Source organism: Theropithecus gelada, chromosome X (assembly GCF_003255815.1).
Source record: "Theropithecus gelada isolate Dixy chromosome X, Tgel_1.0, whole genome shotgun sequence".
NCBI lineage: Eukaryota > Metazoa > Chordata > Mammalia > Primates > Cercopithecidae > Theropithecus > Theropithecus gelada.
In genome coordinates this window covers 26,178,692-26,204,425 of record NC_037689.1, presented here as the reverse complement: position 1 = coordinate 26,204,425, position 25,734 = coordinate 26,178,692, and positions in this window count along the sequence as shown.

Genomic DNA, 25,734 nt, shown 5'->3' with positions numbered 1-25,734 from the left:
CTGAGTAGCTGGGACAACAGGGACATACCACTGCATCCAGCTGTTTTTCTTTAATTTTTTGTAGAGAGGGAGTCTTGCTGTGTTGCTCAGGCTGATCTCAGACTCCTGGGCTCAAGGGATCTTCCCACATTAGCCTTCTAAAGCACTGGGATTACAGGTGTGACCCGTCATGCCCGGCCTCGTTGTTCTATACTTAATTGAAATACCGGTGTTCTTGCATTCATCATATTATATTGCTTCCTCTGTTTACAGCTATTTGCATTTTCCTTCATTTCCTACTTACTTCACTTGTTGACTTTTAATGAATTAGATACTGAATCTCACTCTATAAATATGTTTTTGTCTAAATATAGGCAATTATTAAACATCTCATACAGCTATTTTATAAAATTACATATTGTAGGGCAGGTATCTCATACAGCTATTTAACAAAATTATGTATTGTAATCCTAGCACTTTGGGAGGCCTGAGGTCAGGAGTTTGAGACCAGCCTGGCCAACATGTTAAAATCCTGTCTCTACTAAAAATACAAAAAAAAGAAAAAAAAAATAGCCTGGTGTGGTGGCAGGCACCTGTAATCCCAGCTACTCAGGAGTCTGAGGCAGGAGAATTGCTCGAACCCAGAGGGCGGAGGTTGCAGTGAGCTGAGATCACACCATTGCACTCCAGCCTGGGCAAAAAGAGTGAAATTCCATCTCAAAAAAAAAAATAATAATTATGTATTGTATCTAAAAAATGTTATGGGGTATATATTTATACATTTTTGGCAAATGTTTTGTGGAATGGCAAAACTTGCCCTTATGAAAATTATAATCCACTGGGCTGGGGAGAGATTGTCCTGGACAGATGGAAATGATTGCTCCTACAGAATGACGGTATTTGAAGAAGTAATGGAAAAGGAGGGGTGTGTGTGTGTGTGTGCACGTGTGTGTGTGCACGTGTGCGTGTGTGTGTGTTATGGTTTGGCTGTGTCCCCACCCAAATCTCATCTTGAATTATAGCTCCCATCATTTCCACTGTCATAGGAGAGACACGGTGGGAGGTAATTGGATCACGGGCGCAGGTTTTTCCTATGCTGTTCTCGTGACAGTGAATGAGTCTCATGAGATCTGATGGTTTTATAAAGGGCAGTTCCCCAGCACACGCTCTCTTTACCTGCCACCATGTAAGCAATGCCTTTGTTCCTTTTTCACCTTCTGCCATGATTGTGAGGCCTCCCCAGACATGTGGAACTGTGAGTCTATTAAACCTCTTGTCTTTATAAATTACCCCGGCTCGAGTATGTCTTTATTAGCAGCATGAGAACAGATCAATACAGTGTGCGTGTGTGTGTGTGTGTGTGTGTGTTGTTTTTCAATACATTTACAAAGATGATTCTTATATTGGATACATGTGCATAGTGCAACATGACAATTACTTCCATTTGTCAGTGAAACACCGCTGCCCTTTTTAAATGCAGCAAACAGGGTAAGAACCATGTCAAAGCTATCTACTTATCCTCTAGCAGAAATCATCTACAGGCTTTCTTCTGTCTAATTCAAAGTGTAGCACAAATGAAAGACAGCTTCATTAATTGTAAGATAAATGCCCAACTGCTTTCTGGGTGCAAAATTTCCTGAATAAAGCTGGGCAATAGGATTAGTACCAACTCAAAGAAGGATATAATTAGGAACAGGAGTAAAGATGACTGCAAGCCAATAACATCATCTCCCTAAAAATAGTAACAGTTTTCAACCTCTATCTACAAAATTTGATTTATGTATCTCTCAAATACAAGATAATTTTGTTTACCATCTTTCGTGCTTCTATTCCATTAAAGCTTTTCATAACATTCAAAAATGCATCAGCCATGAAAAATACATGGAGCTTGAAACATTAATAAGGTATTGAAATATGTTTCACCCTGAAGGTTTTATACCCTGTAATCAGACATCCTTCCACCTCGCACAGCATATGTCTCTGATGAACCAAGAAGTTTAAAAGGAACATAATCTGCATGAAACTAAGATATTGAAAGTTCATACTTACTTTTAAATCACTTGTTTCTCTGACCCCAGAAAAGAATGCTATTCCACCTAGAAATCAGGTATGTACCACCTATTTTGATTAGACTAAAGGATGTATCTGTCTATCATCTATGTATCAATTATGTATCTATCTAGATTTACATACTTATCATCTACCAATTAGCAATCTATCTCTATGGAGATATAGAGATAGATAGATAAGATACAGATATACTCTGTATTAAAGAACGTTAAGGCTCAGACCCACATGTCTATATTACAGATTTAGAGCTTAAGAAAAATAATTTCCAACCTGAGAAATGCAGCAAAATCTAAAAATAGAAACTAGGTTTTGCTATATTGCCTAAAAATAAAACTACTTTACTAAAAATTAAAATTAAAATATTGGCCAAGAGTGGTGGCATGCACCTGTAGTCTCAACTACTCAGGAGGCTGAGGCAGGAGAATCACTTGAGCCCAGGAAGTGAAGTCTGCAGTGAGCCATGATCACACCACTGAATGACAGTCTGGGTAACAGAGCAAGACCCTGCCTCTAAAGAAAAACGAATCTGCTAATTGAATGCATAAATGAGAGAACTAGGTGAAGAATGATCCAGCAATAAAACCTGGAAAGCATAATTTTCCTGAAGATTTGATTTTGAAAACATTAGGCTGATTTCAGGAAGAATGATTTTGCTCTAAAGGTGAACACATCTTCGACTAGCCACAGCAGGTTAAGGCATCTGTATCCCAGGCTATAATAATGAGGAAGTTACTAAGCCTACAACATCAGAGAATGAAACACAAACCAGCCATCTTCCTGAAATTCCAAACTAAAATTGGAGGTGAATTTAAGGAGAATTTTTGGTCTGTGATATGGTTTTGTTGTGTCCCCAGTGAAATCTCAACTCAAACTGTATCTCCCAGAATTCTCACGTGTTTCAGGAGGGACCCAGGGGGAGGTAATTGAATTATGGGTGCTGGTCTTTCCGGTGCTATTCTCATGATAGTGCATAAGTCTCACGAGATCTGAAGGGTTTATCAGGGATTTCCACTTTTGCTTTTTCCTCATTTTCTCTTGCTGCCACCATATAAGAAGTGCCTTTCACCTCCCACCATGATTCTGAGGCCTCCCCATCCATGTGGAACTCTATAAGTCCATTGAAACCTCTTTCTCTTCCCAGTCTCTGGTATGTCTTTATCAGCAGCATGAAAACGGACTAATAGTTGCCCAAAGAATTTAAGGTATGATTGCAATACCTTTGACAAATAGATTTCTTCTGTTTGAATCGAGAATTTCCCTAGTGACATGAAGAAAGAGAAAATACCTGAATTAAAAAGAAAAATATTCAAGATTTATTTACCAGGTTCACGAAACACTTCCTATTTTTGTTTGCTCTCATCTATAAAATAAACTGGCATTAATCCATTTAATGATGAATACATCTTAAAAAAAAAAAAAGGGTAGATGTTGCCAGTTCAAATCGTACTTAATTTATGGCTCACACCTGTAATCCCAGAACTTTGGGAAGCTGAGGTGGGCGGATCACTTGAGGTCTGGAGTTTGAGAACAGGCTGGCCAACATGGTAAACCCCATCTCTACTAAAAACACAAAAATTAGCCAGGCTTGGTAGCACGCACTTGTATGCCAGCTACTTAGGAGGCTGAGGCAGGATAATCACTTGAACTGGGAGGCAGAGGTTGCAGTGAGCCGAGATTACGCCATTGAACTCCAGCCTGGGTGACAGAGTGAGACTCTGTCCCAAAAAAAAATAAATAAATAAAAAATAAAAAGAAAACCCCAACAAAAAACAACTTAATTTATGTAAACAGGGATACATAATATACCCGTTTTTATAGGTAGACATCAAGGAAATTATGATTTTTTTTATTTGTGCTATATCATTTCACTTATTTTATATCTTTGGTCATTCTCACCAAAATTTAATCATTTTAATCTACCTTTTAAAATAATAAATGAACCTTAGTTTATAAAACAAGACATTTTCTGATAAATTATTTCTCCATAAAATAAACTTTGTTACTAACATATAGTATAATATAAGAGGTTCAGCTTACATATATATGCTCCTTAATATTTTGGTCTCAATTACAACGTCCCCTATATGTTAAACTGACAGATTCTTTCAATCCACCAGCAAATGTTTTCTTTGCCCACAGAAATTTAAATTGCAGGAAACTTCTCGCTCAGAATGAAAGATTAAGTAAACATGATTAAACATGATTAAGAAAACTCTGGTCATAAATATAATGCTATATGATTTAGCATAATGGCAGATAATTTTCTACAATGTAATTTGCATTTCTGCATTGATTTCAAGAACTGAAATTCCAAAGAGTCTTATAAATTGAATTAACAAAGTCCTCTTAAGTCAATTGTATTTCAATCAAGTAGTTGGACACAGCCTCCCTATCCTGCAAATGGGGTCATTTGGCAAAGGCTGAGAGTGAGAATCCAATGCTGCTGTCACAACATTCAAGAATTTTCACCTGGACGTGGTGGCTTATGCCTGTGATTCCAGCACCTTGGGAGGCCCAGGTGTGAGGATCTCTTGAGCCCAGGAGTTTGAGACCAGCCTGGGCAATATAGTGAGACCCCATTTCTACTAAAACTGAAAAAATTAGCCCAGTCTGGTGGCATGCACCTGCAGTTCCAGTTACTCAGGAGGCTGAGGTGCGAGGATCACTTGAGCCCAAGAAGTTGAGGCAGCGGTGAGCTATGATCATTCCACTGAACTCTAGCCTGGGTGACAGAGAGAGACTCTATCTTGAAAAAAATCAAAAACTAAAAAATTTTCATTTGACGTCAGAGTAAAAGGAAAGAATAAACTCTACTACACATTATTTGATAAAAGCTGTTGGATGAGACCAGGCACGGTGGCTCATGCCTGTAATTCCAGCACTTTGGGAGGCCGATGCGAGTGGATCACTTGAGGCCAGGGGTTCAAGAGCAGCCTGGCCAACATAATAAAACCCTGTCTCTACTAAAAATACAAAAATTAGCTGGGCGTGGTGGCATGCACTTGTAATCCCAGCTACTCGGGAGGCTGAGGCAGAGAATCTATTGAGTTTGGGAGGCAGAGGTTGCAGTGAGCCAAGATCGCACCACTCCAGCCTGGGCAACAGTGAGACTCTGTCTCACAAAGAAAGCTGTTGGATGAAATTAGGCTTGCCGTTCCCTTGGCATGGTTTTTTACTCCCTGCATTCTTTCCATTTTCACCCTTATTCCATCATTTGTTTCTGTTCTTCTCTTTTATGTATAAATATCCCCAAGTAATATCTTCCCTTTATAAACAGAATCAATAGTCCTAACAACTCAAAATACAGTAACAGCAACAACAAATTTCTCAAATCCACCTGAATCGCGTGCTACATTCAGTCATCCTTCCCCTTCTTTTCCACAACCTGTCTTTATCCTTGACTTCTCTCCTGAATTGTACAGGTCTTCTTGTTAGGAAGGAGGAATTAATGCTGTGATAGATACTGTGCTGGGCCTCTGTTTCTGTTCTCTCCTTTATGTATAAATATCCCCAAGTAACATCTTCAATTTACAAACAGAATCAACAGTCCTAACAACTCAAAATACAATAATAGCAACAACAAATTTCTTTCTTTCTTTCTTTCTTTCTTTTTTTTTTTTTTTTTTTTTGAGACAGAGTCTCACTCTTGTTGCCCAGGCTGGAGTGCAGTAGTGTGATCTCAACTCACTGCAACCTCCACCTCCTGGGTTCAAGCAATTCTCCTGCCTCAGCCTCCTGAGTAGCTGGGATTACAGGTGCCTGCCACCATGCCTGGCTAATTTTTGTACTTTTAGTAGAGACGGGGTTTTGCCATGTTGGCCAGGCTGGTCTCGAACTCCTGACCTTGTGATCTGCCTGCCTCGGCCTCCCAAAGTGCTGGGATTACAGGCGTGAGCCACCATGCCCGGCCAACAAATTTCTTAAATCCACCTGAATCACATGCTACATTCACTCATCCTTCACCGTTTTTTCTACAATCTGTCTTTATCCTTGATTTCTCTGGGTAATCATACATGCTTTTTTGTTAGGAATTAGGACTTCACTCTGTGATAGACACCGTGGTGGCGTCAGGGATGAATGTCTGTGCTTACTTTATCTATGGCTTCAATTCACTGCAATTAACACATGCCATATCCCCTATTCAGCATGTATTTACACAAATGTTTTTGTAGTTTAACCCTCTTCTTTGTTCACTTCCTATTTTTAAGAGGTGGGACCTTCTCATGTTGCTGGGTAACTGTGACACCTCTTCTGACTTTTTTTTTTTTTTTTTTTTTAAAGAAATGGAATCTTACTCTGTTGCCCAGGCCAGAGTGCATTGGCACCATCATAGCAAAGTGCAGCCTCAACCTCCTGGGCTTGGCTAAAGCAATTCTCTCACTTCAACCTCCTGAGTAGCTGGGATTGCAAGTGTGCACCACTACGCCCAGATAATTTTTTAAATGATTTGTATCAACAGGGTCTCACTATGTTGATGAGGCTGGTCTTAAATTCCTTGCCTCAAGAGATCCTCCAACCTTGCCCTCCCAGGCATAAGCCACTATACAGGGATTTTCTGACTTTTTAAATGGTGTCACCTATTTTACATCCCACGGATCTTCATCTTCTGTTCTAACTCTTCTTGCTATCCCTCTGATGGCTCATTTTTTCCTCTGCGTTCAGCTATCACTCATAATAACTGCCCTTGTGCTACTGTCATCAAGCCAGAGCTCCCCTAGTCTCTAAACATGGCTTTTCTGAAAGGTTAAGAACTGTCAGGTCTCACTGGATATCTGAAGGCATCTCAAACTTGAAAAGTCAGTGGTGATTTTATGGGCTTTCTTGAACCATCTGAGCACATAGCACTCACGGAATGATGTAGTTAGACCCCGTGGTGATAATTCCCTGGCAGAATTGATTCCTCATAAATGAGAAACTATGAATTAGGCCGAATATTGGAGGAGAATTTCATTTTCCAACATTAAATCTAGACTCTATGATCTCCCAGGGAATGAAAAAATGTCAATGTGTGTGTGTGTGTGTGTGTATAGGTGCTTTCTGATTTTTACCTGACATTAGGAGTATCCATAAGAATCATTACATATCTTTGCACTTTACCGAATACTTACAGCCTCCATGAAATTAACACAGTACAAGAAATTTTGAAAATCAGTACAAATGTGCTTATAATGAGGAAATGTGCTTACTTCGAGGAAAATCAACATTTAGACCCAGGGTGCCCAATCTTTTGGCTTCCTGAGCAACACCGGGAGAAGCAGCATTGTCTTGGGCCACACATAAAATACACTAACACTAAAGATGGCTGATGATCTAAAAACAAATACAAAAAAAATCTCATAATGTTTTAAGAAAGTTTATGAATTTCTGTTGGGCCGCATTCAAAGCTATCCTGGCCACATGCAGCCCGTGGGCTGCGGGTTGAACAAGCTTGATTTAGACCATCCCATTACATTTAACATACATCCTCTCTCTTCTTCATTTTGCAGGAATGGGGACAAAGCTGTTGAAATCTTCTCCTTCTCAGGCTCACTTTGTCAACATCTGTGGCTGAATGTAGACGTTCCCCCTTTTAGGCGAATTTCTTTAAATTCATAGCAAAGTATGCCCAAGAACATTAAAACAATGCTTCATTGCTTATGCCTGACATTGAAGGGCAAAATTTACACCTACTATACAGTTCAAAGTTTGCATGACCTTAGTAGAGGTCATGAAATGTACAGTTTTAAAACTTATTAGAGTATCTTTATGGAACTATTTTAATGGACTAGAGTGACAATATTTTTATGCACCATTGACCTCCCCTGCCCCAAATGATGTGAAAGACTGGCTGTATTAGAATTTAGTCTAGTAAGACCAATACCATTTCTGGGAGCTTTTTGTAGTTTTCCTCCATAAATATATTTTCCACATCAACTGTTCTGAGCTGAGTTGCTGGAACATTTTCAATTCTTTATAAGTACGTATTTTGGCTGAGTTCAGAAACCTTGGACTAGGCACTGTCCTTTGAGTGAGACGTCAGGATTGAGGTAGCACGGGCACAAGACCAAATTTTAGTTCATGATGGAGTATTGCCAGCTTGTGAGCCTGTGGTGCTTTCAAGGAAGCATAGGTGATGGAAATCAAATAAAAACAGAGCCAGGAAAACATCTGGTGTGGAAAGTAGCTCATTGCATAAAATGCCAATTAAAAAAAAAAAAAAAGTTGAGAAAATCAAGCCTCTTCTACTTTTTAAAAGAAAAATTTGACTCTACTAATCATAACCACAAGGAATGTTCTCCAGATTTGGATATTTTAACTGAAAGATTAATATCCAGCCATTTATAAACCTCCAAATCCTTTCCTCAACTTTATCCATATCATTTTTTATTCTAGATTTTCAAAAAATGTATGGATCTAGTTTGGAAAAATCATGTCCTTGAACTGTTGAACCATATTTGTAATCTGTTTTAATAAAAATATAGATATAATACTTAGAAAAACAGATTCTTTCTGGCATTGGAAGGTTAATGATCATTTCATCTATGTTTCTGTCCCCTAGTTCAACCACTTGTCCAACATTCTACTGAATTATCCTCTAGCCTTTATCTTCACAGCTGCAAAGACAGGGAATTTAATGCCTTGATGAAAACAAACTAGGATTCATAAGCTTTTACTGAAACATGACTAAAAATGTCAAACTATTAGAAAAAGTATATCCACATTCATTCAAGATGAAGAAAAACCCATCATAGCTTATCTTAGCCTGACTTAAATGATAGAAGTCATATTCTATTGCCATTTTAAATCATTTTACAGTTTTTAGTAAAGAGATTCCTTAAAGAACTAAAAGTAGACCTACCAATCAATCCTACAATCCCACTCCTGGGTAACTACCCAAAGGAAAAAAGTCATTATGTCAAAAAGACACACCCACATGCATGTTTATAGCAGCACAGTTCACAATTCCAAAAATGTGGAACCAACCTAAATGCCCATCAATCAAGGAGTGGATAAAGAAAATGTGGCATATATACACCATGGAATACTACTCAACCACAAAAAGGTACGAAATAATGGCCTTTCCAGCAACTTGGTTGGAGCTGGAGGCCGTTGTTCTAAATGAAGTAACTCAGGAATGAAAAACCAAATATCATATGTTCTCACTTGTAAGTGGGAGCTAAGCTATGAGGACACAAATGCATAAGAATGATACAATGGACTTTAGGAGCTCGGGGGGAAGGGAGGTAAGAAGTGAGAGATAAAAGACAACTCCTTGGGTACAGTGTACACTGCTTGGCTGAGGGGAACACCAAAATCTCAGAAATCACCACTAAAGAATTTATCTATGTAACTAAAAACCACCTGTACCCCCAAAAACTATTGAAATAATAAAAAATATATTTTGCAGTTTTCATATATATTTATTAGTTACCAATTTATGGTTACAAAGTAAACACAGGCTCCAACAGCTTTGTGTGTGTGTGTGAAATTTAACTGATATATTACTATGAAAATATCTGACGCTAAGTAGATGACAATATGTTGAACTTTTGCTACCAGGCATGAAATAATCCATATTTGGTAAAGAAAGATGCTAGGAATCAAGAGGGTTAAAGGAATTACCAGAGGAGTCGTAAGAGCTCACATTTCCTGCTTTAAAATTCTATAACCTTGGAATCCATTATACTAATTTTTGGCTCCCAAATTGGCAGGGATGTTTTTCTCCCACCCCTCCAATTTTTTCCCCCGAGTATTGTTTTTCTCATAGAGATATTTATTACCACTTTAAGAAACACACGTTTGTTGTTATTAGTTGCCCGCCTGCATTATTAAGTATAATCAGAACAAAATATACCTGACATTTTTAAGTTCAACTGAACTGCTGCTCCACTGTGGGAACAAAGATTATTAATACATAAATTTGTCTGTACCTAAAAAGCCTGCTTTCTACCTTTTTTTTTTTAACTGTCCAGCTTTAAAACTGTGGTACGCAATTAGTAAAACATAGAGTTTTTATTTTTTTGAGATGGAGTCTCACTCCGTCACCCAGGCTGGAGTACAGTGGCGTGATCTCGGTTCACTGCAAGCTCCGCCTCCCGGGTTCACGCCATTCTCCTGCCTCAGCCTCCCGAGTAGCTGGGACTACAGGTGCCCGCCACCATGCCGGGGTAATTTTTTTGTGTTTTTTTAGTAGAGACGGGGTTTCACCACGTTAGCCAACATGGTCTTGATCTGATCCTCCCGTCTCAGCCTGCCAAAGTGCTGGGATTACAGGCGTGAGCCACTGCGCCTGGCCCCAAACATATAGCATTTAACAAAACATATATAATTTAGAGTTTTAACCATTTTAAAGTATGTATTTTAGTGACATTTAGTACACTCATCATAATGTGTAAGCATCCTCTCCTGGTTTTTTTTTTTTTCGGTTTTGTTTTGTTTTGGAGGAAGGGTCTCACTCTGTCACCCAGGCTGGAATGCGGTGGCATGATCACGACTCACTGCAGCCTCGACCTCCTGGGCTCAAGCGATTCTCCCACCTTGGCCTCCCAAGTGTCTGGGGCTACAGGAATGAGCCATCACCCCTGGCTAATTTCTACATTTTTTTGTGGAAATGGGATTTTACCATGTTGCCCAGGCTGGTCTTGACCTCCTGGGCTCAAGTGATCCTCTCACCTCAACCTCCCAAAGTGCTGGGATTACAGGTGTGAGTCACCACTCCCAGCCTAAATGGAAATCTTATACCTATGAAGCAGTGACTCCCCATTCTCCTATTGCCTAAAATACTGGCAACCACTAATCTGTTTTTGATTTCTAAAGATTTTCTTACTCTGGACACCTCATATAAATGGAATCCTATAATACGTAGCATTACGTGTCTGCCTTTTTCCACAGAGCGTGATATGCTTAAGGTTTATCCATGCAGTAGCCTGTGTCAGAGCTTCATTCTTTTTCATGGTTGAACAAAATCCCATTATATGGATAGATCACATTTTGTTTATTGATTCATCAGTTGATAAGCATTTGGGTTGTTCCTCCTTTTCACTATGGTGAATAGTAATTCTATAAAAATCATGTATATGCTTTGGTTTAAAAATGTGTTTGTACTTCCTGTGGGTATACACTTATGATAGAAATTACTGGATCTTTTCTCTACAAAATTTTCAGATATTACATTTTAAAATTTCAACATGCCCTGCAAGAATGGCCATAATCAAAAAATCAAAAAATATGATGTTGGTGTTGATACTGTGAAAAGGGAACACTTCTACACTGCTGGTGGGAATGTAAACTAGTATAACCACTATGGAAAACAGCGTGGAGATTCCTTAAAGAACTAAAAGTAGAACTACTGTTTGACCTTCCAATCCCACTGCTGGGTATCCACCCAGAGGAAAAGAAAAAGATACTTGCACATGCATGTTTACAGCAGCACAATTTGCAATTGCAAAAATGTGGAACCAGCCCAAATGTCCATCAGTCGATGAGTGGATAAAGAAACTGTGGTGTACATACACAGTAGAATGCTACTAAGCCATAAAAAGAATAAATTAATGGCATTCACAGCAACCTGGTTGGGATTAGAGACTATTACTCTAAGTGAAGTAACTCAAGAATGGAAAACCAAACATTGTATGTTCTCACTCATAAGTGGGTGCTAAGCTATGAGCATGTAAAGGCATAAGAGAGATACAATGGACTTTGGGGATGTGGAGGGAAAGGATGGGAAAGGGGTGAGGAATGAAAGGCTACAAATTGGTTTCATTGTATACTGCTTCAGTGATGGGTGCACCAAAATCTCACAAATCACCAGTGAAGAACTTACTCGTGTAACCAAATACCACCTGTCCCCCAAAACTTATGGGAAAAATATTTCAGTATGCATAATAGGATTTCAACACACATAAATATGATTTTAACAAAGACATATAACCACACAATTTTAGTAACATTCTTTCTAGCTATCAAATGACTGGTATCCCTTAAAATAAATATTTTATATCACACCCTCTATAGAGAAGAAGGAAGTTTGAAAATGTGAGTGATAGTTTGATGTATCTGATATAATCAATTTCTTCCAATTATATATTGCTGTTGGAGCCAAGTCAAGTTAAAGTTTCCTTAAATATATGAAGGAGAGTCCATTAGAAATGATCCAAGAATTCACAGGCACTTTAAAACAATTTGAAAGTGAATTCCATGGCAAACATGGTATTAATGACAATGACCACTTTCTTATCTCTGTAGCAAGTATGATGTACATGTCTTCAGAAATCTGTATCTGAAATATAATTACTGCCACACTGAGAGTATTGCTAGATTGCAGAAATTGTGTGTAATTGATAAATTCATTAAAATGTCTACAATTCTAACTTAGGACACCTTCCCCCTCCCATAAAAGGGTACTGACTTAGTGTAAATGCTTAGGAAAAGTGTTCACTGAACTAAAGTTAACAATCAAGTTATGCCTTTCAATGAAAATCTCAAGTTCAAGTTAAAAAAAAAAACCCTTAGGAATAAATGAAGATAAAGAACATAGCCTAAAAACACCTGCAGAAAGCACTTCGTTGTCAGCCTTAGAGATGGGTCTTGCACACAGGACAATATACATTAGGAAACAAGGCAATATGTAAGTAGTGTCAAACTGGTCCGAGGTCTCTGTTGTTCCAGCCAACACATTTGTTTGCATAACAGACTGGAGTGACAGAGTAGAATAATTACTGCAATCCGTCTCTGAGCCCATTAATCTGTACTGAACTGTAGGGAGTAAATGAAACAGAAAGAAACCCAGTGGAGAAATCTTTCTTTTGTTTGTGTCAAACCTCAAATCGAGTTTTTATCTTGAAACTCCAATTTATAATTTATTTTACCTTTCCTCGACGATCAACAAAAATACTAGGTGAAAATCTGGGATCAGCAGGCATTTCCAGACACTTGGTGGAAGTTGGTTAGTGAACAGTCGGTGGAAATGTGACATCGATCTGATCCGGGTCTGCTACCTCTAATGACTGCAGAGTCCTAATTAGTTGCCATTTTCTTACACAAGAATTGGAGCTCCTGTAGTCACCCTGCTGTGCTATCAAATAGTAGATCTTATTCATTCTTTCTAATTCTATTTTTGTATTTATTCACCATCCCCACTTCCCCACTGCCTCATTACCCTTCCCAGCCTCTACTAACCATCCTTCTCCTCTCTGTGTCCATGACTTCAATTGTTTTAATTTTAGCTTTCACAAATAAGCAAAATATGTGAAGTTTGTCTTTCTGTGCCTGGCTTATTTCACTTAACATAATCACCTCCAGTTTCATCCATGTTGTTGCAAATGACAGGATTTCATTCTCTTTTATGTCAGAATAGTACTCCATTGTGTATATGTAGCACATTTTCTTTATTCATTCATCTGTTGATGGACACTGAGGTTGCTTCCAAATCTTGGCTATTGTGAACAGTGCTGCAGCAAACATGGGAGTGCAGCTATCTCTTCATTAACTGATTTGCTTGTTTTGGGGGTATATCGATCAGTGGGATTCCTGGGTCATATGTAGCCATAAAAATAAAAAATAAAAAAAAATTGGAACTAATGGTTTGCAGAAAATAACCAAAGTTTTAACATTTTCCTTTTAAGATTTTATTCTTTAGTTATTTTATTTGGGTTTTTCTTTTTCTATTCATTGTTCTCATAAAGATTATTGCACTTGGATGGGATTTGTAGTTTAAGATCTATTTTGAATTAAATGAAAATGAGCACATACACAACATTACAATTTGTGGTGTGCAGAAATAGAAAGAAAAAAATACATCACCAAATACTATATTAAAAAAGAAAGAAGGTCTCAAATAAAGGATCTGAGCTTCTACTTCAAAAGTCAGTGAAATGAGAGCAAGTTAAATCCAAAATAAAGGGAAGGAAAGAAATAATAAAGGTAAGAACAGAAATCAATGAGAGAAAAAGCAATTAAACAATAGAGAAAATCAGTTAAACCAAAAGCTGGTTTTTTGAAAGTTCAATAAAATGGATAAATTTCTAACTACTCTATTTAAGGAAAAAAGACATGAAAAAATAGAGAACGTTGACAAAACTCACACAGGAAGAAAAAAAGATAGCTTATGTATACTCAGCAAATGGAATTTGCAGTAAAAGTCGTACCCCAAAGAAATTTTTAGTAAGAAATGGCTTATTGGGTGGAACTTTAAAAAAAATGGAGAAAGTAATACTGAGTACATGCAAAATCATCTGGAAAGAAAAGATTAAAAAAAGGGTTTCCAACTCATTTTAAGAGGCTAGTATAATAATAATAAATATTATAATAAGAGTAGACTATAACTTCTTATCCCTAGTGAATATAGGTGCAAAAATCCTTAACAAAATATTAGTAACTAGAATTCAGCAATGTTTAATAATGACCATCTATTTTGGTTAAGTGGGCTTTATTGTTGAAATATAAGGTTGCACTCAGTAATCCACCATTGTAAGTCCACATATGAACAGAATAAGAGGAAATATTTACATGATAATAGGAAGAATCACTGGCTAAAGATAATTGAGGCAGAAAAGACACATGCCAACATTTCAATATAAGAGCCAAAACTACAACTCTTCTATAGGAAATTATCATTTCTTGTAAGAAAAATTATTTGTGACCTTTGGTTAGGAAAATATCTCTTAAGTGGGACACAAAAAGATGGACCATAAAGGAAAATAATAATAGGTTGTATTTCATTAAGATTTAGAAAACATTTTTTTAAAAGGTACTGTTAAGGATATGGTAAGTTAACCCACAAATTGGAGGAAAAAGCTTACAATACAACTAACAGATAAAGTGACAAAGACTTCTGTTTTTGTTTTTGTTTTTTTAACCAGAATATATATGTTAAAAAAAAAAAAACTCTTACAAATAAACAATAAGAAGAAAAGCAAAACAATTAAAATACATGAAATGGCTAAATGATATAACCAGACATTAAGAAAATATTCAGATGACCAATACACACATGATGTGTATTCAATATCATTAGTTATTAAGAAGAGCAAATTAAAACAATGAGTGACCACTACACACATATTGGAGTGGCTAAAATTAGAAAGACTGACCATATTAAGTGTTGGTGATAGTGTGGAACAATTAGAATGCACACATGCAATTTGTAAATGTAATATTAGCAAGCCACTTTGGGAAAAATATTTGACATTTTTCAGTAAAGTTCAATATACACTTGACATATCACACCACAGTGCCTCTTCTATTTATTTATCCATGAAAAATAAAAAGATACTTCTACTCAAATGCCAGCACGTCAATGTTCAGGTCAGTTGAAGCCATATTAAGCAGAAATTGGAAAAAAATCCAAATGTCCATCAACTGGTGACTACATCCATAAGACGAAATCCTCTTCAATGATAAAAAGGACGAGCTACTCAGATCCACATCAACATGAATCACACCCAAAAACATTATGCTAAGTGAAAGATACCAGGCAGGCAGAACAGAATGATTCATTTCATTAATATGAGATCCTTGACAAACAGAAACTAGTGACTTGGGACTCAGGAATTGTTGCAGACTAGGAGGGAGTTGTGGTAATCGACAGCCATGGGACATATACAATAGATTTATTTATTCATTTGTTTTTGAGATAGGGTCTTTCTCTGTCACCCAGGCTATAGTGCAGTGGTGTGATCATGGCTCACTCCCGGTTTGATCTCCTGGGCTCAAACAATTCTCCCACTTCAGCCTCCCAAATAGCTGGGACTATAAGTGTGTGACACCATGCATGGCTAATTTTTTTATTTTTTGTAGAGTTGGAGTCTCAATTTGTTGTCCAGGCTAGTGTTAACCTTGTGGGCTCAAGTGATCCTCCTGCCTCAGCCTCCCAAGGTGCTGGGATTACAGGTGTGAGCCACTGCATTGGGCCTATACCATATTTTTGAGTGATGGAAATGGCCTATACCTTGGCTGTGATGATTTTTACATGTATACATATATTTATCAGAATCTATCAAATTCTACATTTCTTAATGTGAATTTTAAACATGGATATTACTATATATGAATTACTCATAAATGAAAATAACTATTATTAATTCTTAAAGACCACAGTTCAGAATTCATGTATGCCCAAGGATGATGATGATGATGAAGAAGTCAACTTGCTCAGAATGCTTGGAGATACCAACTCACCTACCTTCTCCAAGCAGGTCCACACTGAACCCAGAGGGACATCCAGGTTTCCTGAGTCTTAGAAAGTCCAGTGGCTATCTGAAAACCCATGCAGACTTGGAAACCAAGGGATTTTATGAACATTCTCAGTTTCATGAACTGCGTAGAAGGTCAATCTTATTTCCTCTGTAATGGGAGAAGACATATCATAATTTCCCTGAGAGCCTGGATTCTGGCTGTTTATCTGTCTGATAGAGACCTGAATAAAGGATAAATTCATCTGAGTGGATGAAGAACAAAATTGGGTAGAAATTCAGGTCTCTATCAGACAGATAAACATTGCTAAAACCCCATTTTATAAAGGAGGAAAAAAAAAAATCTCCCGTCTTATTACGTCTTTGATCCCACAGTTTTCATCTCCTTCTTTTTTCCTCAGCTCCATGGCCAATGTCTGTGTGTTGGGTGTTTTTTTTTTTTTCATATTAACAAATCATGCTCAATTTTTCTCTTTAAACTCTAGATGAAACAAAACAAAAAAGAGAGAGAAGAAAATGTTAGATAGGCATGCCGTTCAGATGAAAGAGTTCTTTTTATGTTGAACTAAATGGCTTTTAGAAATTAAACCTGATTGGCAAATGACATAAAAAGGGAATTAGAAACTATTCCAACAAAATGTCAACAGGATTGGCAGTTTCAAAAAATTGTTTCAGTCTGGATTTGATCAACAAGATGAGAAATGGAAACATAAAATTATAAGTGGTTATGATTTTTGCAATTCTTTGCAAACACATAAATGGGTTAAAGAAATCTAGTAATTGAAACATGGTGTTACATTCAGAAGGGAATTTTCCGCATCTATATTCCAATTCTAGCCTTCATTTTCATTGCTATTATTGAACAACACAAGTCCAGACACCAGATTTGGTCAATAATAAGTATAATAATTGGTTTCAGAACCTTTTTGGAATTAAAGATAAGATGTAACATCTATCTTCCCTCATCCATTTCGTACTTAAAGAAATAAAATTAACATTAACTGAATTCATGGAATGTACCTCAGTCATTATGTGAAATTTGGTTAAAGGGTGCAGTATAGAATACATAACATTCATTAAAAAATGATCCTCTAGGATCTTGCTCCTATCTGGAACAGATTGCTTATTGTAAAATAAGTGCAGACAAGATGGTTTGAGAGGTTATGAAAATTAAGAGACCTCAACTTGCTGCAATTAAATCAGAGTAAATAAATAAGATAGGCTTTCTCCCCTGCATCCCTGCCAAAGCTCAAATCTCATTCAAAGAAAGATAGCTTAAATGATAGCTTACGGTAGATAGCAGTGAATGCAAGGATTGGAAAGGAAAAATATATTGCATTTTGCTTGTTCAAGTTTGCAAAGAAAAGATAAGGCCAGTGAAGAAGCAGAAAGAGATAACACCAAGAAAAGGTGGTCATAGGAATAAAAGACTCTTTGAAAATGCTGTCCAGCTGAGAGAAAAAGGAAATCTAAGACCAAAAAATAAAAAATAAACCCTACAAACCAAAGAAGGGTATCAAATGAGCGTCCACTATCAAATATCACCTGCTGAACACAGTCTCCCTCTAACGAAAAAGTGGCAAGAACTTACTAGAAATGTGATACTCCATTATAAGAAACTTAATAGCAAACAAATAGAAATTTGGATGTGAGAATCAAGTATAAACATCCAAATCATGATTTCTGAGTCAGGGTTTTGTGTGTCACACGGATGCTCATTCTGCAAACTAAAACAAACAAACAAATAAACAAAAACAGATTTCTTAGCTGGGCAGTTCAAACACAGAAGTTCAAAATGAGACAGGCTGTCTGTGTTGCTGCTAGCTGAGGTCATGGAGCTAAGTTGTTGCAAAGGGCTGAAAGGAAAAATGCCATGTAAGAGCTTGCAGGAAACCTTCTATAAATTAAAAGAGAAAGGAAGCCCTTCTTCTGCCCTCTTCTTTGTTTTTCCTTTCCCTGTCGTGGGATTGGAATACAGATAATTCCAACTCAAACTGTGGATGAAGGATTTCCATTTGTGGTAAGCACTTTCAGCTTTATTCTAATTTTCTTGTGTGTATGCATTCTTCCTTTTTGTAGAGCAGTTGTTAGCAGCCAGAGAGACAAATTTGGCTGTGAGCTAAGAGTGGTTTGGACATTTTAACATGTAAAATGTAAAACAAACAAATAAAACAAACGAAACTACTAGCTAGTCCTTCAGCGAGAACAATAGCTTGCCAAGTTGAGGGCATTGCATCTATTCAAATTTTTAAACTATTTACTCTCTGGCTCTTTAAAGAAAAAATTGTTAACTTATTCCTAAATATATAGCAAATATTTATGAGAAAGGAATAGCTTATGTCTTTCCCTTTTCATTTTTCCAACAATACCTGGAATAATATTCATAATAAGCTAAGCACTTGATAAAATAAATCATGCAACCACTTTTATTAAATGCCTCTTGTGCCAAGTTTACTTTGACTTTGTGTCTTTGAACAATTCCACCCACCAATTTCAATTCTCTACCAAAACCAACCAAAACAAAACAAAACAAAACAAAAACCTCCATTGGCCATTTTGTTCATATGGGTACAATACATCTAAAACAGTTTATTTAATATTGAAAACCTCATCATTTTTAAGAGATGGTAGAAGGATACTATTGTTTAATGTTTCCACAGCAATTCTTCCAAATAAAATCCTTTGTTTATTTGAGTGGCTTAGTTGAAATTGATGTTAAAAAGTGAATGAAGATGTTATCACTTGCTTACCTGTTGTAAAAGTTCCCAGCAAAACTGAAGTCATACTAGAAAGAAATGGCAGGATAAGAGACAGATGAATGCTACTGAATTTTGACGAGATATAAAATAAAAGGTATGAATGTGTGTCATATTCACAGATTTCATCAAGAAACAACTTCTAGATATGTCAGATGTATTTTCAAGGCTGGCAAATGTAAGTTACTATGAAGGAAGCATTACTTTAAAAATTCCCTTATTTTTGTGCTAAATGTTGGAATCATTGGATTGTTTTCAATAAATTTTACATAAAATATTTTCAGATAACAGAAGAGAAAAATGTAACCTGTAATTAGTAAATTAATGAAATGTTTTCGAGTACATATGCATATAGCAGTGGTCTTTGATACCTTTTATTATGTAATATAATTTTTAAAAATAATAATTTGAAAACATTCTCTCATAGCTATCATGCTATGTTTTATCAAATCACTTCATTATGTCCATTATAGTTTGTTGACATTTCCTTGGTGTCAAGACAGAATATGGTAGCTGTAATCCTGTAGTTTATCTGAACTTCTTGGCAGAAAAAAGCAAATTAGAGTGTTATGTATGAAAACATGTTAAAAAAAGAACTTGGAAAGTTAAGTAAATATTAACTTCAGTAAAGTCGTTTTCTCCCCAAATAGTGAACATGGATAGTAGAAATAATATAAAATTTATATTTATTATGTTATTTTATGACTTCAACCCTCATTGTGAGGTGCATGTTTGTGAGTGTATAAAACAGGGCAGTATTGAACATTACTTATGGACTTTAAAATCTTGGTATATTGTCAATTGCCACTATTTTTGTTTTGCTTGTTGTTTTATTTCTATTATTAAATAAATAGGATACTAATTCATAGTAAGGGAATGATTCTTGGCCAATTCTGTTGTAATCCTCTATGGCAAGACCCAAATCTGAAAAGTGATTAAAATCACTAATTTCCACATTGATCCAAAACCCTGACAAATGGTAATAAAATGAGGTTTCCCAACCACGAGAATTCATTTGTCAAATTAGTCCTTTATACCATCAGCCTTATTTTTAATTTCTCCAATTTACATGTTTAATTATCTTCATATAAATTCTACTAAATGGTAGTAAAAACCATCAATTATGTGTCCACCCCTTTGGGAGCTGAGTTTGCAAGACATTCTCATCTCTTATGTGGAGATTGGGAAACACCAGCGTACAAAGACATTCTCATCTCTTATGTGGAGATTGGGAAACACCAGCGTACAATGGCTATCCTGTGACTGCAGTCTCAGTTGGCATCATTGAAGGAGAAGAACACCAAGTTACTTCCTAATGCTCTTAGCCTCTAACACTTTTAGGAAATGAAATTGCACCTGTGTGAGCCCATGTCTCCAGGTGGGTTCCCAAGGACCCCTGCCCCCGGTACCATTTGCCATGCCTTCTGTACAGCCATCCCTCCCTGATTGTGCTAGAATAAGATAGAGGTGATGTGATAGATGGCATTTCTGAAATTGGATTATAAAAAACCTTGCAATTGTTCTCTTCTCTGTATGTGTACGTGTGCCTCTCTCTCTGTGTTTTTCTCTCTGTGTGTCTGTCTGTCTGTCTGTCTCTTTCCCTCTCTGTCTTTCTCTCTTTCTTTCTCTCTCCTTTCTCTTTCCTTCTCCCTCTCATCTCTCTCTCCCTCTCTCTGTCCCCTCCCCTCTCTCTGTCTCTTTCTCTCTCCCTTTCTCTATCACTCTCCCTCTCTTTCTCTTTCTCTGTCTCACCCTCTCTCTCCTTGTGTATCTTCCTTGCCATCTCTCTTTCTTTCTCTCTCTTTGTTAGGCTCTCTCTGTTTCCCTGTCTCTCTCTGCTCCCCCATCTCTTCCCTCTCCCCCTTCCTCTCTCTGTCTCTCTCTGTGTCTCTTTCTCCTTTTTTCTCTCTCCCTTTCTCTCTGTCTATCTCTCTCTGTTGGTCTCTCTCCCCAACCTCTCTGTCTCCCTCTGTCTCTCTCTCCCTTTTTCTCTCGGTCTACCTCTGTCACTCTGTTTCTTCCTCCCTCTCTCCCCTCTTCTATTTCTGTCTTTCTGTCTCTCTCTGTCTCTCTGTCCCTCTCTCTCTCTCCATCCTTTCTCTCCTCCCATCTCCTCCCTTCAGCACTTCCTCTGGGGAAGCCAGCTACCATATCCTGAGCAGCCTCGTGGAGCAGCCCATTTGATTGGAAACAGAGGCCTCTTCTGTTGGAATAGCCACGTGACTGGGCATGGCAGCAGAATCTCAACCCCAGTCCAGGTTTCCTGTAGTTGCAGCCATAACTGAAAGCTTGATTTTTACTTAATGGGGGACTCTGTTTCAGGAAGTCAGGGACCCCTAACAAAGGGACTGGTTGGAGCCACGGCAGAGGAACATAAATTGTGAAGATTGCATTTTAATATGGACATTTATCAGTTCCCAAATAATACTTTTTTAATTTCTTATGCCTCTCTTTAATCTCTTAATCTTGTTATCTTCGTAAGCTGAGGATGTACGTCACCTCAGGACCACTGTGGTAATTGTGTTAACTGTACAAATTGATTGTAAAACGTGTGTTTGAACAATATGAAATCAGCGCACCCTGAAAAAGAACAGAATAACAGTGATTTTTAGGGAACAAGGGAAGACAAGCATAAGGTCTGACTGTGGGTGGGCCTGGGCAAAAAGAGCCATATTTTTCTTCTTGCAGAGAGCCTATAAATGGACACGCAAGTAGGAGAGATATCACTAAATTCTTTTCCTAGCAAGGAATGTTAATATTAATACCCTGGGGAAGGAATGCATTCCTGGGGGGAGGTCTATAAATGGCTGCTCTGGAAGTGTTTGTCTTATGTGGTTGAGATAAGGACTGAGATACGCCCTGGTCTCCTGCAGTGCCCTCAGGCTTACTAGGGTGGGGAAAAAACTCCACCCTGGTAAAGTCGTGGTCAGACCGGTTCTCTACTCTCAAACCCTGTTTTCTGTTGTTTAAGATGTTTATCAAGACAATACGTGCACCACTGAGCATACACCCTTATCTGTAGTTCTGCTTTTGCCTTTTGTCCTGTTCCCTCGGAAGCATGTGATCTTTGTTCTGTTTTTTGCCCTTTGAAGTATGTGATCTTTGTACCTACTCTCTGTTCTTACACTCCCTCCTCTTTTGAAACCCTTAAGAAAAAACTTGTTGGTTTGAGGCTTAGGTGGGCATCAGGTCCTACTGATATGTGATGTCACTCCCTGTGGTCCAGCTGTAAAATTCCTCTCTTTGTACTCTTTCTCTTTATTTTTCAGCTGGCTGACCCTTAGGGAAAATAGAAAGAAACTATGTTGAAATATTGGGGGCAGGTTCCCCCAATAGGACCGAAGGCCACAAACCACCCCATGAAATGACTCCAAGATACATGATCCACTCACACTGTAAGACAATAGCTGTTTGACAACTCAGTTGCTAATTTTGGGGGAAATTTGTTCTGCAGTGATAGAAAATTAATACAACACTCTTGTCAAAAGTACAATAGGATTTTTTAAATAATTGAACCCAATAAACAGTATAGGAATCATTATTAGCATGACTAATTATTAATCCTGAGAAAGTACATAAACACAAATGTTCTTTTTCTTAATAGTGGGACTTACCTTGAATAATAGGACAAGCATTTTTTTTTTTTTTTCTTATATAAAACCTACCTTAAGTTCTGTGTGATAACTAACAGGGAACTAGAGAGCTATTTCACTGGTTTCAAAAATAGACCAGGAAGTGGGAAACAGCCCCAAATTTCAAAATTTTAAAAATAGAACCTTCCCTTTCACTTCTATGAACATATTTGTTCCTTTTCTTTGGACCAACTGGATTTTCAACCATACTACTCACCACAGTGTCATCTTTAAATTTTGGCCTCTGATTACATGCTGAGACATAAAAGTAGTGCATAGAATAAGTGGATCTATACTTAGCATTCAAATTAGATGATAGAATATGGAATTCTAAGTCAAACATTTATAAATTGGGTCTAATTTCTCAGTGTGTTATGAAAATCAATAAACTATTTTAATATGTGGCAAGGGTCAACTTTTTTCCCCTGCAAAGGGGCACGTAGTAAGTATTTTCAATGTTACAAGTCATGCTGTCTCGGTTGCAGCTACACAACTGATTGCAGTCGTGCAAAGCAACCACAGGAAATATGTAAATGAATACATGTGGTTATGTTTTCATAAAATATTATTTACCAAAAAAATGGTGATCAACCAGACATGGTCATGTGTACCATAGTTTGTTAAATGTGATGATTAATATTGAGTGCCAACTTGATTGGATTGAAGGATGCAAAGTATTGCTCTTGAGTGTGTCTGTGAGGGTGTTGCCAAAGGAGATTGACATTTAAGTCAGTGAAGTGAGAGAGGAAGACCCACCCTCAACCTAGGTGGGCATCTTCTAATCAGCTGCTAGTGTGGCTAGGATTGTCTGTGTGTGTGTGTACATACATGTATATATAAATTATATCTGTACGTATATACACAATCTGTATAGCCATATATATGATCAACAGATATATATATATATACACAGGTTGTGTATATATATACACACACATATACATAAAGGTATCCATATATATACACAAATATATTTATATTTTTATGTATGTGTAGCTTTAACATAGATATGTAGACATAGATGTGACCTTAATATAGATAGATAGATAGATAAATATAATATATAGATATTGATGTCCTGTGTGACTTTTGTTATTCTGATTCTGTTTAATTATTGCAGAACCCTATCAAAACACACTCATACAAATTAAATAAGAGTAATCAAAAAGCATACAAAAATATGCTCTGCACCCTTGGAAGCATGGAATACTACCAGCTCCATGGCATATTTAAAGTTCAAAAGATACATACAAAGGTTTTGAAGGATCTGGGTTACAAAACCCTCTCAGACCTGACTGATGAGAGGTTGATGTTTTTGGAAGGACCATTGTAGAAAACAATTTATTTAAAAGTCAAATACACCTTATTTATACCTTGCAATTTCACTATTAGACAGTTACTCAAGAAAAATGAAAGTAAGTCCACACTAAAGCCTGTATATGGCTGTTTATAAAATCTTCATATAAAACAGCCAAATGGAAAGAAAGAAACCAACACCTCACCAATTAGGGGTTAAACCCATTAAGGTCTGTCTACACAATTAGGGGTTAAACCCATTAAGGTCTGTCTACACAAAGGAATCCTCTGTAATAACAAAAAGCAAACTATTGGTGGCTGAATTTCACAACAATATGGCTGAATTTCAAAAGAATTATGCTCAGTGAGAGAAGCTAGATACAAAGAAAACATTGTATTTGAAGGTTTGATCAAGTCTCTTTATCAATAATTCTATTTCTGCAACTTTCTTGAGAAGAAAATATAGATATCCTGTGTGAATCTATATAGATATAGATTATCCAAAACATAGAGAGATAAAGATACGGCTGTATATAGATATAGATGTATTGATACAGATATGACTTTAAGATAGTTATAGATCTATAGGGATAGATAAATATTATAGATATAGATACAGATATGTTTTATCTTTACTACAGCCATATCCGTATCTATCTATCCATCTACCTATCATCTATCCATCCATCTATAAATTCACACAGGAGAAGATATAGATGTCTTCTTAGATATAGATATACAGACAGAAAACAGGTCAAGAGTTACCAGAGGCTGTGCGTGAAAAGCATGCTTTCTACCAAAGGACATGAGTGAGCTTTTTAGGGTAAAAGAGATGTTATTTATCTATATCGTGGTTGGCATTGTGTAACTGAATACATTTACCTAAATCTACCACATCAAACATTTGAAACGGAGGGGTGAATATTGGTTACACCCAAGCCTTGGTAAGTTATATGTTAAAGAAAATATTAATAGTTATTATTATTGTTGTTATTGAAATGCTTATTGTTGAGCAATTAACAACTAGTTATCTTAAGAAAGTATTGGGCTTTTTGGATGTAATGCTTCAAAATAAATGTTTCTAATGGAATTAATGATTGACACCAATTGTCATTTAAACTTACAGTAGGTTTGATAAGTGTGTGACCTCTTTGAATGCAAGACTGACTTTTTCAACTCTTATCAAATAGACTTTTCTTTCAAGAGTTTGCATATATAACCTGGGCTTCCCTCCCCCTTCTTTTTCCTTTCTTTTGAAGCTTTGAGAGACTGTGAAGTTTAGTAACCTCCCACTGATAAAGAAGTTTTTTCTTTAATGCACGTTATAAGATGCCTGGGGCCAGCTTCATCCTATGGGAAGAATAAACACAGTAAGTTGAAATTCTCTTTACTTGTAAGTAGTACTTTTGTTATTTAGAGAAGAAAATTGCTTAGTTATATTTCATAATCTGTACTCAAGGACATATGTGGAGAATAAAATGCAATGAAAAAGTGCAAAATCTGTGATATCACTATATCACGTTGTCATTAGGGATATAGGTCTTGACATATTGGATGTGTTTGTTATTTTCAGTGTCAGTTACGGAAAATAGCATTGCCAATCTAGAAATCTTTTGCTGGAATCCCTTTCATAGATCTAATAAGTTGCATACTAATGGCTTAACTTTTAAGCACTGTATTAGTCCCAGTTGTCCAGATAAATAGAACCAATAGGGAGTCGAGAAAGAGAGAGAGAGAGAGAGAGAGAGAAAGAAGGAAGGAGGGAAGGAAGGAAGGAAGGAAGGAAGGAAGGAAGGAAGGAAGGAAGGAAGGAAGGAAGGAAGGAAGGAA